The following is a 19,252-nucleotide window of genomic DNA, read 5'->3' on the forward strand; positions in this document are numbered from 1 at the left end:
AAACAAACTGGTTCTGTGTAGTCACCATAGGGTAGAACTTTGATCTGTAGGTAGAAGTTGCAGGGGACAGATTTCATTTCATTCTGTTTTAGCAACCCCAGGGGCAGCCATGTGGGAAAGCAGTCACCATGTCACCCTGGGTGCCCGAGCCAAGGCTGGCTCCCTTTTTCCAGGAGCTTGGTGGGTACACACTGGGTGTCTCACCTCTGAGCATGAGTAATTCTACAGTTTAGGAGTGAGAGGCTATGGCACCCCACCGATGGCTCTGAGGCACCAAAGGAGGGCAGCAAAGCCACGCTGTGCTCATGGAGGGTGCTGGGCCTGGCCATGGCCGGCAGGGGATGTTTGTTCAGCTTTCATTCTCAAGCTGATGAACCAGGCCTGGAGTTTCACCTGCAGCCTCTCCTGCACTCCTAACATCTGAAGGGAAGTCCAATCCCGACTCAGACAGTCCCATTAGTGCCCTGAAGACAAGGGTGAGGGTGACCCACATTGGGTTGGCCTGAGGATGAAAGGCAAGGTTTGGAGTTCTGAGTCGGGGGCTGGGCTGTAGACATGCTCTGCGGGGCTTTCTCTTTCCTGGTGTTCTTCCCTGTCTGTGAAGCCCATTCCCATGAACATCTCAGGCAGCGTCTTTCTCAGAAGGTTAAAAGTTGGGCTGGTGCCGTAGGAAGCAGCTCCAGGGTTTACCTAAGTCCAGTGGAATCGTTTGCCCTGCCCCCATCCAGTTAAAGGGCGCTTGGGCCACTGGGTTTGAGTTGGCCCTTGCCCGCCTATACTAATGAGAGATTCATCAGGAAACTGGCAAACTAGTTTGGTGTCACTGAGCAGGGCTTTGGGGGCTGACACTCACATCACAGCACTGGAAGTACTTACGGCCTTTTCACGTGGACACTCAGGGATAAGAATCCTTTCCCATGCCCAAAACATACAGATTCTATTTGTTATAGGAAAGAGAAAAGCAGAAATAAAGGGAAACTGATGTAAAACTTACCAAGAAAATCAAGTTCCAAGGGAATCCTGAGGTTGGATCTCATTCTTTCCAATTAATCTATACTTTTTCTTTGCTTACATTTGTAAACTTATATCTTAATATAATTTTATATTGATATTATATTGATTATATTGATTGATAGTTGCAATGCTGAAGTAGTCACTGGCACCACGCAAAACCCGGACCATCATCAGGAAAAGCCCTTCCCTAAGAGGAGAGAGACCTGCATAAGACCTGATTCTGGGAATGGGGTTGAGGTTATAGCAGGAAGGACAGTCCCACAATAGTGGGCTGGGAACAAGCTGGCCTCTGGTGAGCAGAATCCAGCCAGAGCAGCGATATGTCAGGCTGGCCTGATCCGGTGTGTGGCTCGGCTCTGACACTCCGTCCAGAGTCCCTCTTCAGGATCTTGTTCTTGATTTGCTGCCAGGCTAGTCTCGGGTAAAAGCTGGTCTAGAAGGGCAATGTTCCAGCCTTGGCCCCAGCTCCAGAGGCTGTCCCTTCCCTTCTGACCTGTATTCACTCCTGTTTGCAGATCTGCTCTGTCCAGACTGGCTGGGCTGGAAGCACTTAAGAAGAAGAGGTCTCAGCTGGACTCATTCGCTCCTTCCAGCACTCAGAGAGCTGGAAGTCTGCTCCCTCCCCGCAGTCAGCCTACCTCCTGGCAGCTCAGCTGGAGGGGGATGTCCAGGCAGCCGGGTGGTGCTGGCGGGGGTGGCGAGTTGGCTTAACTAAATACTCTAGGGTGGGGCCCTAAACACGGGGGAGAGAGCAGGACTGGAACGTGAGGTTGGCGGGTGGGGGATGGCTTACCCTGCCCCAGTTTGGTTTCTCATTTGCCAGGACTGTAACTGAGGAGCTGGCTGCTATCGGGTAGCATTAATTAACATCCAAGGTCACCAGCCCATCTTCTCAGCACTGTGTCTCTTTCTCCACACTTGGGCAAACCCCATGCCCACAAATTGGCACCAAGTCTGTACTCACAGGTTGATTTTAGACCTGGGGGGCAAGATTGATGGCTAGTCTAGAAAGGGATGAATTCCTGGCTAGGAGCGGGGCTTCTCTTGAAAGCAGGATATCCTGGGAATTCAGCTCCAAGGAGCTTTGGGGCCATGCAGAAAGAACAGACAAGCGGAAACAACTGGGGATGTATTTATAGACCAGTGCAGTCCACTGCAAATGGTTGGACAGTGCCTCTGGAAAAACACATAGAGGTCCCCATGTAGAAGTGAGCATTGTGATTTTTTTGTACTAAAATTTGCTTTATGTCTTGGGAAAAGAACCTCAAGCTTCTTCAATCCCCTTCTATCATGTATCCTTGGTAGCTCTGGGAGATATTTTCCCTATTAAGCAAACCAACAGCTGCTGATTTTGGCTACAGTTTGCCTACCTCAGTTCTTGGGAGGAAAGAAGATGCTCAGCTGTCCTCAAATCTACAAGTGGAAATCAAAATAAAAACACAGATGGGCCTGGAGGATGGAAACCCCAAGGGATGCTGTGGGTTCCCGTTCTCAGCAGAAAGCTGCAACACCCAGTGATTAGAGATTCTCCTCCTGCTGGACCTGGGGCTGCATGGTGTTTCTCAGTGCTACTCCCACCTGACATTTCAGGATAAGAGACATAGGTAGAGTGGCAGGTTTCAATGAGGGGACAGTGAGCAAGGCACTGGGGCATTTCCTGTTCACCAAAATATTTCATCCATCATCACATTACCAGTTCTACCCTAAGTGACTCATTTCTTTGGGTGTCAGTTTCTCCACTCCTGGGTTCTGATTTGAACCAACTAAAACAGCAGTTAACATTTGTGTTACTGTTTACTATATGCCAGACACTAGTGTACAGATTTGCAAGGTTACACTTAATCCTCACCTAATTCTTATGCTGTACCCATTTTTCTGATTAGAAAGTTGAGTAGCAGAGAAGACACATAATTTACTCAAAGTCAAAGAGTTAGTAATTGGCATTGCTGGTTAGTCCACTACCCAAAATACATGAAATATTGAACATTTAAATACCAGAATAGACTGCCTTCCTGGGAAGACTGATGACATTCATTCAATATCTATCTATCTATATCATATGTACATCTATGTATCTCTCTCTATATATCTATACCTATCTATCTGGCAAACCTAACTCAGAAGTTATATATGTCCACAGTCAAGGAAACAAATGCAAAGATGTTCACACAACCAAGAACCTCCAAACACTGGAAGAAAATCAACATCATCAGAAGGACATGTCAAATTACTTTGAAACTACAGTGAAATTACAAATTACACGAAAAAGATATTGCCTCAGGAAGCAAAGTTTAAAGCATCAAAATAAGAATAGGTATAATTTAGAATAAGTATAATTCTTTAGAATAAGTATAATTGGGGCTTCCCTGGTGGCGCAGCGGTTGTGCGTCCGCCTGCCGATGTAGGGGAACCGAGTTCGCGCCCTGGTCTGGGAGGATCCCGCGTGCCGCGGAGCGGCTGGGCCCGTGAGCCATGGCCGCTGAGCCTGCGCGTCCGGAGCCTGTCCTCCGCAACGGGAGAGGCCACAGCAGAGGGAGGCCCGCATACCACAAAAAAAAAAAAAAAAGAAAAAAAAAAGAATAAGTATAATTAATGTTATCAAATGATATAATAATGCAAAAATGATTGAGAGTATTTTCTAAATAAATTAATTCAAAACTCTTAGACATCTGGAGAAAAGAAAAAAGGTCAATGAAATAAAAAAGTGAGTTAAAGAGCAGAATTAATGTAGCTGAAAATTGAATTTGTAAGCTGGAGGATGTCAACAAAGAATTCTTCCAAAATATAGCCCCAAAGATAAAAAATGGAAAGTATTAAAGGAGCATAGTGAGACAGAGAGCGCTTATCATATTGTTCCAAATTCTGCCTAATTCAATTGGCAAGGGGAAAAAAATAACAAAACAAAACTGAAGGGAGGAATAAATAACAGAAGACAAAATTTTCAGAAATGAAGACATAAATCCTCAAATCCAAACAGACCACTGGGTGTTAGGTAGGACGAATGTAACAGACAAGCCACATGTACACATCGTGATGACGTTTCAGAAAAAGAGTGTCCTAAAGTCTAATAAAGCAAAATAATAGAGATTGTAATTTCTCTATAAAGGAAAAAGAATCAGATTGGAATTATATTTCTCAAAAGCAAGAGAGGATTTCTGAAAGCAATAGAGCAGTATCTTCAAAACTGTTGCCATGTTAAATTGAAGAAGACTTGGAATATAGGGAGTAGTGGTCAGCCAAAGAAATAGTTAATTATTAATTCTAAATAAGTATTAATTTTTGAAATAATTAATGACAACTAATAAAAACTTGAATCCATAATTCTAAATGATTTTAGGACAGTTCAGATCACAGAACAAGGGAAAAGCTTTATATTTAAGAACTTTTCACAACATTTTTTTCCAGCTTTTTGAACAAGGGGACTCACATTTTCATTTTGCACTTGGTGCCACAATTTATATAGCCACCTCTGTCACCCAAAGAGGACACCTGAGATTTCTTTTGCTAAAGAAATTGGAACAAAGAGACTCTGTATTTGGAGACAGGCAAATAACAAAATTGGGTGAGGAAAAGGAAAATTAAGTTAGTTGCTAACTGATTTAGAGACATCCTTAGTCTTCCATCGCCAACATGGGAGATTGTAGGGTCTTTTCCTGGAACAACTGAACCACTCAGAGGAAAGGATTACACGTCCTGGCATTTGAAGGTCACTAATATTGTTGGTGGCCCATTCCACCAACCTACACTAAACTATTCAATATATAAGTTCTTCCATGCACAGACGGCCAGTTCCAAAACGTTTTCATCCCCTCCAAACATGACCCTGTATCCAGGGCTTAATGCCCTCACTCCCATTTCCCCTTCTGCCTTTTAATTTAGGAATTGCACCCATTTGCATTTATACAATATTTAACATATATTGCATCTTAGCTTCTATTTGTTTTCTTCACAACGTTTATCACAACATACAATTATTTCACTATCATTGACTTATGAACTTTTTTCATACCTGTCTCCCCACTAGGCTAGGAGCTCCCTGAGGACACAGCCATTCCTGTCTTATTCACTATTATAACCCAGAGTCTCCCACAGTGCTTTGCCCACGTTGTCTCTCAGTTAACTGATTTGAGTGAACAAATGTGAAAGGGCTCAATAAACTGTATGTGACCAAAATGACAGCTTCTGATTATAGAATGGATAGAGAGCAGATTCCCTGAGGACTGGGATCGTATGATGTGGATTCTGAGACAGTATGAATGACAAACGTGCTACCTGGGTCACCACATCTCCACCAACTGGGCAACGTGAGGAGTCGGACAGGATGGACCACTGTATGCTTTCCTAGCTGGAGTAGAGAAGAAGCAAAGGCAGAAACATCCTTCTTTTCTCTTTTTCCCTCCCCCTATCCTCCTCCCAAACCACAAATGGAACCTGTGAAGTTCAACATGATTCTTATTTCTCCTTTGCCTTCCCAGGCCCTTCCTTTATCTCTGGTTTCAAGCCTGAGAGTAAATCTCTTGGTCACGCTACTTAATCAGGTTCTCCCAGGGAAAGGTCCCGGCTGCAGGAATGACACGAACCAGACTCCAAATGGTTTTCCAGGAGCTGAGGGAAGTTAAGGCTTTTCCTGCAGTTTCTCCTGCCAAAGAATTAAGGAAAGGATGTGGGTCATAGGGCTACAGCAGTGCAAGGAGGAATTCTAACACTTTCTCTAGGACTGGAGGGAAGGTCTGTTTCCCTTCAGTAGATGCTGCCCTTTGCTTTTCATGTGGTGTCTGGCTCACCTCATCAGAGGTTCTGTGCTGGGAAACCAGTGCCATTGCTGGCTTGGGTGGCTTATACTAAGATATACAGGAAGGAAATTAAGCCCCTTATTTCTATTATCCCTCCTTGGGCAATGGTAAGAAATTTTGCCTTGAGAGCCTTTATTTCATCCAAGAGAATCGCCTTTTCCCTTCGGGAGAGATTCTCACCTCTCCAAGCAGCTGTTGCTCTAAGTAACCATTTACTTCCCAGTGACCTCAGTCTGAAGGTGCCCTGTGGCATCAGCGTCCTGTTTCCCTGGTCATCATCAATGCAGCAATACAGAGTACGACAGCAGGAACACCCCCGCACCATCACAGCTTGCTTTCCACGTTACAAAGTTTGAGGACAGCATCCTGTCACCCACACAGGGAAGGAGCATAGTTCTCCAAATGAGTTACAGCATGGGTGGTAGGATCAGCTACATAAAGTTTAAAAAATGAATCCTGTGTCCTGCAACAGTGCAAACAACTCAAAGTTGCATTCAAGATAAAAATGGAAAATGGAGAAAAACCAGGGAAGACCTACCACTCTAAGGGTAGACAGTACCCTCCCCAGAAACTTCAGCCAGCACCTGCCTCTGCTGGATGCTTCACGAAGCCCTGCTTCTGCAGAGCATCTTGGTGTCCAGACCACCATGAATTTGGAGCTGGAGGAAATGTGACTTCCTTGGCTTCCTCCGCAAGTGTCGTTCACAGTCAGGAGCTGAGGGGAGCCCTGCCTCTGGTTTCTCAAAGCAGTTTCTCTGGAGGTCCCTTTCTTGCCACATTGTATTCTTTTCTCCATGTTCTCATTTTTTTGTGTTTCTTTCTTAGTTCTTTTAAGTTCTTTTACCTGCTAGAAACTTTAACATATATTATTAATGTCTTTCCTGACAGTCTCCACATGGGACTTTTTATTATATCTCGACTATGTTTAGACAAAGCTTAGCTCATGGGAGGCACAAAGTACATATGCACAAATAAATGAGGGAGGGGGGTTCCCGCACACCAGAATTTTGTGTCCAGCGCCATCTCTGACCATTCCAGGCCACCAAAAAGATTGCCTCAATTCCTTTTTGTGAGGAGAAATGACACCTACACGTATATTCAGGCTCCTCACTGGATAGAGCAAAGCCTGAGTCTTGGTTTAAAAATGAAAACTTTAAAGATTCTTGAAGGAAGTGAACTATAAAGCAATTCAGTTTTCTTCAAAATTACTCTATTGAGTTCATGCTGATCAACAAGTTCAGGAGAAAACTAATATTCATTCTAAAGTTAGAGAAACAAACTTTAGTTCACCTTGCTTGTTTTGCACTACTTTAAACCAATCTAATGGGTTACATTTATTTAAATTTAAAATGCCTTGGGCTTCCCTGGCGGCGCAGTGGTTGAGAGTCCGCCTGCCGATGCAGGGGACGCGGGTTCGTGCCCCGGTCCGGGAGGATCCCATATGCCGCGGAGCGGCTGGGCCCGTGAGCCATGGCCGCTGAGCCTGCGTGTCCGGAGCCTGTGCTCCGCAACGGGAGAGGCCACAACAGTGAGAGGCCCGTGTACCGCAAAAATAAATAAATAAATAAATAAATAAATAAATAAAATGCCTTTATCCATAGATGGTAAATCATACTGAATAACAATGATACTTGACTTTCAATGTCTTGAGCTTAGCTAAGAAATTCACGACTCTTTTCTTTTTTTGCATTTTCTCAAAGGTTTATTTAATCTAATTCTTTTTATATTTTATAATTCTTTTTTAAAATTTATTTTATTCAAGTATAGTTGATTTATAATGTGTTAATTTCTGTTGTACAGCAAAATGATTCAGTTATACATATATATACATTCTTTTTCATTGTGGTTTATCACAGGATATTGAATATATTTCCCTGCGCTAGGTCAGAATGGCCATGATTAAAAAGTGTACAGATAGGGCTTCCCTGGTGGCGCAGTGGTTGAGAGTCCTCCTGCCGATGCAGGGGACACGGGTTTGTGCCCCGGTCCGGGAGGATCCCACATGCCGCGGAGCGGCTAGGCCCGTGAGCCATGGCCGCTGAGCCTGCGCGTCCGGAGCCTGTGCTCCGCAACGGGAGAGGCCACAGCAGTGAGAGGCCCGCGTACCGCAAAAAAAAAAAAAAAAAAAAAAAAAAAGTCTACTGATAACAAATGCTAGAGAGGGTATGGAGAAAAGGGAAACTTCCAACTCTGTTGGTGGGAATGTAAAATGGTGCAGCTACTATGGAAAACCATATGGAGGTTCCTCAAAAAATTGAAAGTACAGTTGCCATATGAGCACAGCAATCCCACTCCTGGGCATATATCCAGACAAAACTGTAATTTGAAAAGATACTTGCACCCCAGTGTTCGTAGCAGCACCATTTACAATAGTCAAGACATGGAGAAAACCTAAATGTCCATTGACAGATGAATGTGTGTGTGTGTGTGTATACATATATATATATGCCATATATATATACAATGGAATATTAGCCATAAAAAAGAATGAAATAGTGCCATTTGCAGCAACATGTATGGACCTAGAGATTATCATACTAAGTGAAATAAGTCAGAAAGAGAAAGACAAATACCATATGATATCACTTATATGTGGAATCGAAAATATGACACATGTCTCTTTTCTATAACATGTATTGAGAGGTAGGAAAAGTCAATTTAGTGGACATTGTTAACTAATTTCACATATATGCCAAATCTTAAGTAAATGGGTGCATTATAAATGAGCAGTAAGTATGGGTATATGGTGGCCAGGCAACCTTCAGAGTGCTCTATAGGGTTTTAATACACAAGATGTGTTTCTACTGATTTATGCTGAAACTTGCCTTCTCTGAATCTTTAACATAACCAATTCCAAATCTACCTGGAGAAGGGTGGTATCTTTTTAAATTTTCTCCAAGTCATTGTTTTTCTAGCCATGTTTCAGTGGCTGCTTGCTGTTTCAAGGTTCAGCTGCTTTCGGGGCTTCTTTAGGATCTTGAATTTTTCATCTGTCTCACAGTCTCCAGATGTTAACTGAGATATAGTGTTCCTTGGTGTGCTCTGTGGGGCAGGGGTAGGTGCCGTATCTTGGTTCTTGTCATTTCCTGCTTTGCAGCCTTCTTAGTCTCATATTTCCTTTGATTTTCAAGGACTGCTTTTGATAATGGCTTATCATTTCCTGGTTGTGATTTCTTATTCTGGAGTGGTTCCTTCTCAGGCAGCTTGGAACTGATGATTAGTTTTTTTCTTAAAGCTGAGGATCTATCAACCATTGTGAATTTATGTTCCTAATTGGGTACTTCCCTTAAAACTGCTTGGTGAGCTATTGTTTTCGCTGGAAATAGTCCATCCAAAAATGGTTGCCAGGACAGGGCTGGCATAATACCAAACTTGTACCCATTATTAATGCACAAGCTGGGAGCATGCATGGCAGTAAAAACGTGCTCCCCACCTGGGCACCAAGCAAAATATGTAGGATCAGAGGTTACTGGTTTAGAAATAGGGTTGCATTTAAAAATATCCCATGATTGCATTTGTCCCTCATATTTCTAAATCTAGCTAGCATTAATATATGGCCATGAGGACTAAATAAGCTACATTAGAATGCCAGTTCCAAAGTCAAACACTGATCACGTTTCAAGTTGAAAATCATCTCTTTGGCAGGCATAAATCCATAAAGAGCATAAAACTCAGTAGACCTAGAATTCCAAATTACATCATAAGTGGAGCTGTGCTTTGGTAATTGAACAGATTACAGCATTTTCTCCATTTGTTGCAGGTAACACATCATTTGCTCCCTGTGGCAGGAAGTTCCTGTCTTGTCAAATCTGTCCTAGCCATTACAACACAGCAGTTGCTTTTTTATTCCATAGCATCATAACCTTATCTACCTTAGAGGAATGATTGTTGGCTAAACGTGCATGAGGTCCACCTAAGTTGGGGTATAGACATAACCTAACAAATACAGGTGCACTTTTACTCCCTGGAACATAGACAGTCCTCTTGTGTGATTGGAGTCCATGTGATGACACACAATATTTATGCAATTATTATGTGCAATAGGTACTCAATATATATTTGTTAAATGAATTAATTGTTGTCTTTCCCCCTTGCCCTCAGTGCCCAACATGCTCAGAAAATAGCTATTGATTGAAGAATAAATAGATGAATGAATGACAAATACATATTTCTATTGTTCATTCTTCTGCAAATGCCCTCCAAGCATGGCGAAGCAGCCCCTGGGCATGAGAACACCTCTTCCCCAATCTTTCTCCTGGTTCTGGTCATATAGCAGTGTTGTTTATAAGCAGGTTTCCTTTGATCATTTCCAAGACAAGAATGAATTGTGTGTTGGTGAAAGACATGACGGTGGAATCCTGAAATATCTCCCAGCTCAGCTTTTTTTACTGGAAAAGAAGAGCCTGTGGATGGGGGAGCCTGAATAAGAGAAAGTTCTGATTTTCCTTGTCTGTGGTTTAGACTAAAATAAAAGCGAATCCCTGACCTGGTCTTCCCTCTGACTAGGTCTCCTCCTCTTGTGCATTTTCTCCAGTTGGGTATCTCTGTGAAACAGTAGGTCTCAGGCCAGGCCAGAGTCACATGGAAGCTTGTCAAGTGGTCAACCGGGGAAGGCGAGTGGCAATAAGAATGGTCTGAAGATGAAGCAAGGGGACTTATCACACCAACCACCAAGACCTGCCTCCAGATTTACCTTTTGTCTTCCCTTCCAGGGACCTTGGTCTCTAACCCTGGCCATCCTCACCCTCCTTTGGAGAAGGCTCCTTCTAAAACTGACTGTAAAGTAGGACATGTCCCTCCAGGTCTGACTCCCACCCCTCATGTCCCAAAGACCAGCCTAACTGGGAAACAAGAATGCTCTCCTGACTTTCCAGAGCTTCCTCTCCCCACAGCTGGGCACTGGACTCGTACATGGAAGGATCTGTCTGGGAGCACCAGGAAGGGTGGATATTCACAATCCCATATCCAGGTGTTCTGTCCAATTAGTGAAGCAAGGCTCCTATGTGGGAACCCTTCTTCACATGCCTGTCCTCCCAGTGCCTGGCTCTGAGGGGGACCCATTCTTTCCACCAAGGGTCAGACTCCTGGTTTGTGTCCTGAAGCTGCCTCACATGTTCATACTTTTGGTTCTTTTGGTTGCTGTTGAAAACTGGCACACTCCACGTCTCCATCCAAGTAACTCATTTGTTTAAAATTTTGGAACATCTGAAAAATCAAGAGTGTTAAAATGTGTGTGTGTGTGTGTGTGTGTGTGTGTGTGTGTTTGAAAGAGCATATGGGAAAATCACCTTCCCCTGGCTCTTTATAACCCTTCCCAGGCACTAAAAGCACAACGGCCATAACTCTCACCCATCCAAAAAAGTGCCGAGTGCAGCACTTTCTTGTTTTATATATCCTTGCTCTTAAGTGCTCACTGTTTGGATTTCTGATCCCATAACTTTATTTAAAAATTGAGTTTTACTGATGAGTCCCAGGGATGAAATGTACAGTGTGGGGATTACAATCAATAATAATGTAATATCTTTGTATAATGACAAAGGTGGTCAAAAGGTACAAACTTCTAGTTATAAGATAAATAAATACTAGGGATATAATATACAACATGATTAATATAATTAATACTGCTGTATGTTATATATGAGAGCTGTTAAGAGAGCAAATCATAAGAGTTCTCATCACAAGGAGAATATATATTTTTCTTTTTCTTTTCTTTTGTATCTATAGGAGATGATAGATGTTCACTGAATGTATTGTGATCATTTCATGATGTATGTAAGTCAAATCATTCTGCTGTACACCTTAAACCCTTCCTGTGCTGTATGTCAATCATACCTCAATAAAACTGGAAGAAAAAATTTTTTAAAATTTAAAAATTTAAAAAATTGAGTTTTAGTGGATCTTTGCACTTTTTGAGCTTTCTTCTGGCCAAGGGCTTCACCTCTGTGGCGGCCCCTCCTGCTCTGTGAAGCTGGACCAGCATGACACCTGCTCCCAGTGGTGCTACAGGGTCTGGTTAGGGATGTTGACCATCATGTGACAACGGTAACTCCAGAAGACCCTCACACCACAGAAGAAATGTCACGTGGATCTCGCAAAGCCCTATACCTTCTGGCCCCTGGCTGTCCCTTTCACTGCATCCCCTGCCACTTTGCAGAAACCTGGCGCTCTATAAATGCTTATTGAATGAACCTTCCCACTGTCCTTTGCTCTTTCCACTACCCACATTCTTAAGATTCTCTGGCTACATCATGCTCTTCCATGGGTCTGAGCCCTTGAACAAGCTCTTCTGTCTTCCCATGGTGCTTTGAGAATGCACATTTTCCAGTTTCACATTAATAAGTTGAGTCCCTGTGTTTATCTTGGAAATGGAGAAATTGAAAAATGTCTGAAAAGCACTTGGAAGACTGAAAATGGTACCATAAATGGTCAGGAGACATCAAGGAAGTTTTGGAGGATAGGAGGCTGATGGCATTGGAGCCAGCGATATCCAGATATTTAGGATTCATAACTGAGGGGGAAGGGATGGGCTTTTGCAGAGAGCCTGTAATTCACACAACTTAGAGCATCAGGGCTGGGAGTGCTGGGGATCATGCAGAAAGCAGGGTCAGAGGGAAAGACTTTGGGGACCCTGCTAATGGCCTGCCAAGCTTCCTTTTGCTCAGCCTGTGTGTGGAGGAGGAGGACGTGCCTGCAGGCTCTGAGCCCCAGTGGACAGGGGCACAGGGAACCTCGGCTGACTCTGGCCTACACCATAAACCAGGAAACTCCAACCCAATGACTCAGCCCTGCAATGAACTCCTAATTCGCTTGGCAGTTGAGGCAGGATGAGTTAATCTATATCTATGCAGAAGGCAGGATGATCAAAATCTACTAAATGAAAAAAATGAGTGACAAAAATTATATGTATACACAAATAGTGCATGTACACACACACTCATACACACCCCTTGAAGAAAAATCGCCACCATACTAACACAGGATGCAGGCTTTTAGGTGGATATTCTCTGAAAGGTGCTGTCTTATTTTTGCCCTTTGTGATGGTCCAGTTCCTGATTACTGAGGGGCTGGCTGATTCTGATTGCCCTGGTGGTTTATGGTTCCAGGAAACTGACCCCCAGTCTTCTGCTAGCACATTCCAAGTCCCAATTTCCCTTCCAGGTGGTTCCATTTCTGCTGTGCAGCCAGTCTGCTTACTAGGTTGACTATGGTCTCTCAAAAGAATCAGTAGATTCTTTGTGGGTTATTTGCATTTCATCGAGCTTGGTTTGATGTAGAAACATTGGCTTGACTATCAACTTTTAAGTAAAGTATTAATTGTGTCAGTAAAGGCCTCTGGGTTTTTTCCCATTTCTTCAGGGCCTGCAGAAAAACAATTGGATTTTCTTTTAATGTTAAAAAGAACCGATCTCAGCCACCTCATCCCTGGCTTCTTTCTCTCTGCCTCTGCATAACCCCTGGCCTGTTCTGCTACAGCGGTTGGGAGGGGAGTCTTGCTTGCCTCGTCTGGGCCACAGGGGATACCAGGTTCTGAGGATTCAGCCAGAGGTTCCAAGAATACCCCTGGGGAGACTGGCACCCAGCCAGCCATTTGCCTGACTTGGCTGCAGCCCCAGCCTGCCTTCGAGGTATTTAGCAAGTGCAGCATGAATGCCGCTGGCATGGCCCCCAATGAGGGAAAACAAAACACGTCATTTCTCAGGGACAATTCTCAGTGTCAAGTTCAGTGCTGTTCAAGTGGCCCTGACAGAGAAGTGTGTTCACCTGTCCCTAGAGCATCCTCCTGCCCTCCCAAGGGCCCGTGGGACAACTGCAGACATCACTTCACGGGAATGACTGCCAGAGGACACAGGAACAACAACAACAACAAAAAAGTGATCCTGTTCTGTTTTCTATGAAGTGGGCATCCCCTGAATTCTCACTATTTAAGATAATCACCGTTAATATTATAGAACCAACTTTCTCGTATATCTTTAAGCATGTATATATATATATATATATATATATATATATATACACACACACACACCCGCAGGTATATATATATTTAACTGTATATGTAATTGAATCCTAGACACTTCAGCTATTATGTTACGAGACTCTGGATATTCATTAAATCTTGTGTTTTTGCAGGCATCCTCTGACAACGTCCCAGCCGTGAGTGGGAAGGCTGCCCGATTACTGCTGGGTGGGCATTAAAGTCCAGGCTCTGACGTGGTGTCCACTGACTCTGGGGAATGGGAAGGAGCTCATTATTGTTTAGCGAGGATGGAATTCCAGGCTCCCTACTTAGTTTACTTTGCCACCATCTTGAGGAGGGCTGGCGGGGTTTGGGGGGAGCCTTATTATACACCCCAATGAGAGTGGAAGTGTTCGCCTGTGCTGGTGGGGAGGAAGGTGGGGCTACAGGTTTTTTTTGTGGTGTCTGGCTGGAATAAAATGGTTATTGTCAAAAACTTTTCTGTCTTGTGATGCTACCCCCATTCTGGTCCTTCGGCTATAAAAAAAAAAAGCTTTTCTTGGTGGGCCCTTGTTTCTGTACCTATTGGCATTTCCAGCTCGTTGTCTTCTCCAGCACCCAGTCTAGAATATGTGAATCCAAAAGAAAACCCAAGGAACTCACCACCATATCATGGTTTGGGTTCTGAAGTCCCTAGCCAGTCTGCCTTTTTTCTCTCTGCTTTTCAGCCTTCTTGTGTTTGTTTTATAATGTCCAGCTTTTTAGCTGTACTCAGCAGGAGGAATAGGAATAAGTATATTTACTCCATCATTGTAGAACTGGAAGTCCTCAATTATTTTGTTTTTAATGTTTAGGTTTCTTTTAGATGGGTTATGGCTCAATTTTAATTTTATACTATCTGAATGTCTTTACATTTGGATTCAGCCCATTCACATTGATTTCAGATATAGATACTGAGCTATTCATTTCTTCCATTTTGTTTACAACTTTCGTACTTAGTCGTGATTTTTTTTCCTTCCTTAGTTTGTTGATCTAGTCAGGTAACATTTTATTTCTCTTCCGGGTGCCCGGGTCTCTCTAACTTGGATATTCTATTATGCATCTCCATTGCACTCAAAGTGGCTTCTTATCTGAAGGGTTCCACGGCTAACAAGTGCAGAGTTCTGTTGTTCCTCTGGGTATTTTGAGATCCTGGGGCAGTTTTCATCTAGAAACACAGAAGCTGTGGCTTCTCAATCAGTTCCTTGGAGCAGGCCCACATTCTTATGCCTCTCTGAACGGACATTGGAAAGCTAAGTTGTGGAGGCCAGAAGCAGAGGAGGTGGCCCATGTTGACTCCAGGGATATCTCAAGTTAGCTGTCTTCTCTGCGCAAGATGACAATTCCTATCATTTAAGGCAATGGCCGCACTAAAACCTCACACCACCATCATCTGCTTTTGTTCCATATTCAATGAATCCACTGGTCACAGCCCAACAGGAGCCTGGAGAGTCCACTTTGGACAGGGAACATAATTTCAAAGAAGGCCCTCTGGCCTCAAGCTGGTTCTTTTTAAAAGGTGACATGAGGGCATGACCTAGAATCTCAAAGAATCTCAAATGTCTGTCTTTTGGGGACTGGCCTTCTTTATCCATCATAATAGTTTGGTGGATGGAGATGGAGTGTCTGGGCCTGGAGCCACCTGGGCTGATAGGACATTGGGTTAATTGTTTCCACCTGGCACTTGTCTGTCATTCTTGTTGTCTTCTAAAGGACCCTTGTGTTTAGGCCACAGTTGGTAAAGAAAAGCAAAGACTTGTGGCATTTTTAAGTTTTTTTCTGAAGCAGCATGACCTCCCCAAAATGCTATGCCTCTCAAGTCCAATATTCACTCAAGTTAGGTCAGGATGCAGAGAGTTGAATATTAACTGAGTGTGTACCCCTTCTAACTCTGAACACTTGCTTACCCTTCCTGTGCCCCGATGTTCCCCACGAGAATTTGTTGTCAGCAATCCAAGATTAACTAAGAAATCATATAGAAAAGTATCCCAGACTCAACAAAGGGTTCTTAAGTTCTGTCCTGCTGGTCTGACGTGGTGATCTTTTTCCTGTTGTGTGCTAATACACAAGAGAGTGCTATCAAAATGTGCTTTATTTAATGCAGTGAATCTGCTTAATCTCTGTGAAGTCCATTTTCCAAATAGAAATATCTCACTTATACATATAAAATTCAGTTCCTGAAGAATTTTAGACTCTTAATGTTTTACAGTATCAGCCCTCTAATTTCACGGTAGGAAAATCTCAGACCCAAAGCATGGCTATGACTGACCCAGGGTCCCCTGGCCCCCAGCCCAAGTGCTTTTCTCCGCACCCAGTAACTCACTGGCCTTTTGGTGCTATCTGGCTGATCACAGAGCTGTGAGTGGGATGTTCATATGGAGGGATGTAAACAAGACAAGTTTCACATCAAGAAAGATGCCATTTTCCCTCTGCCTGATTCTTCTCCTCTGAGCTGTCTCATACTGTGCTTTGTCCATGACCAGAACATTATTCTTTGAACCATGTTATGTGTCCTCATTCAGTGACTAAGCACACTCTGTGGAAAATGTACTTATTTCTTCCCCCTACCCCTTCCTTCTATCCCCTTTGGTTTGGAAATACAGCAGTGCACAACACAGACCAAACTCCTTTCCTCATGAAACCTTCATTCTCATTTGGGGAGACATAGTATAAAGACAAAATGAGGAAAATGTAAAATATGTCAAGTGGTGATATGTGTTATGCAGAAAATTAAGTCAGGGCAAGGAGACATGGAGGAAGATCTGCAACTTTAAGCAATTGGCTCAGAGAAGTCCTCATGGTGAAGGTGGCATTTAAACAAAGCACTGAAGGAAGTGAGGAGGAAGTCCTATGGAGGGCTGGGCAGAGAGTGTCCCTGGCAGGGCATGCAGCAAGCATCACCTCCTCGCGCTGGGAGCACTCCTGGGATGTCGGGAGGAGACCATTGTGAGTGGTGCGAAGTAGGCAAGAAGCAGAGCGGTAGGAAGTGAGAAAGAGAGATAATGGGACAGGGGCTCGGGGTGGAGAGGCAGGGGCAGGCTAGCCACGAAGACCTTATCAGAAACTGCAACGAGCTAGGAGGATATATTGTACGGCACAGGGAATATAGCCAATATTTTATAATAACTATAAATAGAATATAACCTTTAAAAATTGTGAATCAGTATGTTGTACACCTGTAACTTATATAATATTGTACAATACCATACTTCAATAAAAAAAAGAAACTGTAATGACTTTGACTCTCCTTCTGCATCTAATGAGGAGCCATTGAAGGCTTTTGAATAAGGAGTGACATAACCAGCTTTTCGTTTTAACGAGTTCACTCTGGTCGCTGTGTGGAGTTAGAGTGTAGGGTGCCAAGGGCAGGGGAGGCTACTGCAGAGATCCAGGCAGAGGTGGTGGTGTCTGGATCAGGGCTGAGGTGATGACAAGTGATCAGATGCTGGAGGTATTTTGGAAGTAAACGCGAGAGCCTATGCGGAGGGATTCTGTGGGTGTGAAAGAGAGGAGCAAAAAATGACTCTGAGAGTTTGGTGAGCAAGAGGAAACTCATTTTAAAAACGTGAAATTCAAGGTACAACTGGCCAAAGACAGATAAGCCTGGAGTGCTGTCCCAGGCATAAAGTGCCATCCTCACTTCTGCCCACATCCCATTGTCCAGAATTCAACCTGTTGGTCCAATCAAACTGCAGAGGAGATCTGGCAACACACATTTCCCAAATGCTCAGGGAGAGAAAATGTTGTGGTAAACCCATGACATGACTCTGCCACAAATGACTTAGTGAAACAGCGCATGTTTGGATGAGGGAGCACCATGTAGCCATTAAAAGTACGCTCTCCAGACTTTTCTGTCCCCTCCTCAGTGACAGTGGATGGCAGATGGCAGATGGCAGATGGAAGCAGCCCAGATCCAAGGGTCTCTGCTTGGGGGAAAGCTGCCTGGAGATGCTCAACAGACATCAGACTTCGAGTAAGAAATAAACCTTTGTTGTGTCCAGCCATTGAAATTTCAACATTTCCCTGTTAATTCTGCATAGCTTAGCTTATACTAATACATCACCACATTTATTACACGGTTGTTTGTTTTCAATTTCTTGTTTTAAAACAAAGCTTCAGTGGACATGGTAAAACACAAATCTTTGTTTATACTTCTGACTAAGATCCTTGAATATATTCTGAATTTTGGAAAATGTATATCAATACACCTCACCCCCTCCCATCACACACACACTAAGTAGTACAAGAGAGTATCCATTAGAACTTGGCCTTATGAAAATTGTTATTATTTTTAAAAACTTTGTCAATTTTATAGATTGCAAATAGCACCTCATTATTTTAAATTACGTGGTTTGGATTTCTAATATGGTGGAGAGCATCCTTTCCTAAGGCCTCTCTGGGAAAGAGGGTGGGTGCTACCGAATGGCCAAATGTGCTGGGCGAGAGCATCCTCTCACTCCTCTGGCATTCATGCATCTTCCGTATCCATGAACTGGGACTTTTTTAGTTGAACTCTGCCTATGAAGAGAAGTGCCTTTGGATCTGTCTTACAATTAGAGGCAGACCTCGTTTTACTGTGCTTTGCTTTACTGCGCGTCACACATATTAAGGTTTTTTACAAATTGAAGTTTTGTGACAACCCTGCATCAAGCAAATCTATCGGCACCATTTTTTCCAATAGCGTTTGCTCACTTCGTGTCTCTGTCACATTTTGGTAATTCTCGCAATATTTCAAAGTTTTTCATTATTATTATACTTGTTTTGGTGATCTGTGACCGTTGATCGTTGATGTTACTATTGCAAGAAGATTATGACTTGCTAAGGGCTCAGATGATTGTTCATTTTAACAATAAAGTATATTTTAACTGAGGTACATACACTTTTTAAAAGACATAATCCTATTGCACACTTAATAGACTACAGTACAGTATAAACATAACTTTATGCTACTGAGGGACCAAAAAATTCTTGTGATTTGTTTTATTGTGATATTTGCTTTACTGTTGTTTTCTGGAAATGAACCCGCAACTTCTTTGAGGTCTGCCTTAGACTGTCTTGTCAGTAGCCTGGATGAGCACTGCTTTGTCTGGATGAAAATGAAGGTACCGATTCTTCCCATTTTATGTCTCTTTAAAAGAAAGAGAGGCTCTCCTGGTGTTCCAGGGAGAAGCCCTTAACAATTCAGGAAAGGCTTAATGGACTCCCACTGAAATACAAGGAACTCATGAGTTATCGGATGAGGTGGACAGATGCACGCATCACCACACACCTCACAATAAGTTGCCAGAGAGTCAATCACGGGGTTTCAGGAACACAGAGAATAGAGGGCCTTTCTGCCCCGGGGGTGCTGGGACATTCCAGATGAATCTCAGGGGTGATGTTCCAGGTGATAACCGAGCTTGATCTCTGGTCCAGGTCCCAGGCTGGGCCTTGTCTCCCATGACAATCC

At 43.3% G+C, this 19,252-nt stretch overlaps 1 pseudogene; it reads right to left on the minus strand.

Moving 5' to 3' along the window:
* Positions 1 to 8,802: 8,802 nt before the first annotated feature.
* LOC112064207 (eukaryotic translation initiation factor 2A-like) lies at positions 8,803 to 9,780 on the minus strand (annotated as a pseudogene).
* Positions 9,781 to 19,252: the final 9,472 nt, after the last annotated feature.

This window comes from Physeter macrocephalus, chromosome 20 (assembly GCF_002837175.3).
Source record: "Physeter macrocephalus isolate SW-GA chromosome 20, ASM283717v5, whole genome shotgun sequence".
In the NCBI taxonomy this organism is placed as follows: Eukaryota; Metazoa; Chordata; class Mammalia; order Artiodactyla; family Physeteridae; genus Physeter; species Physeter macrocephalus.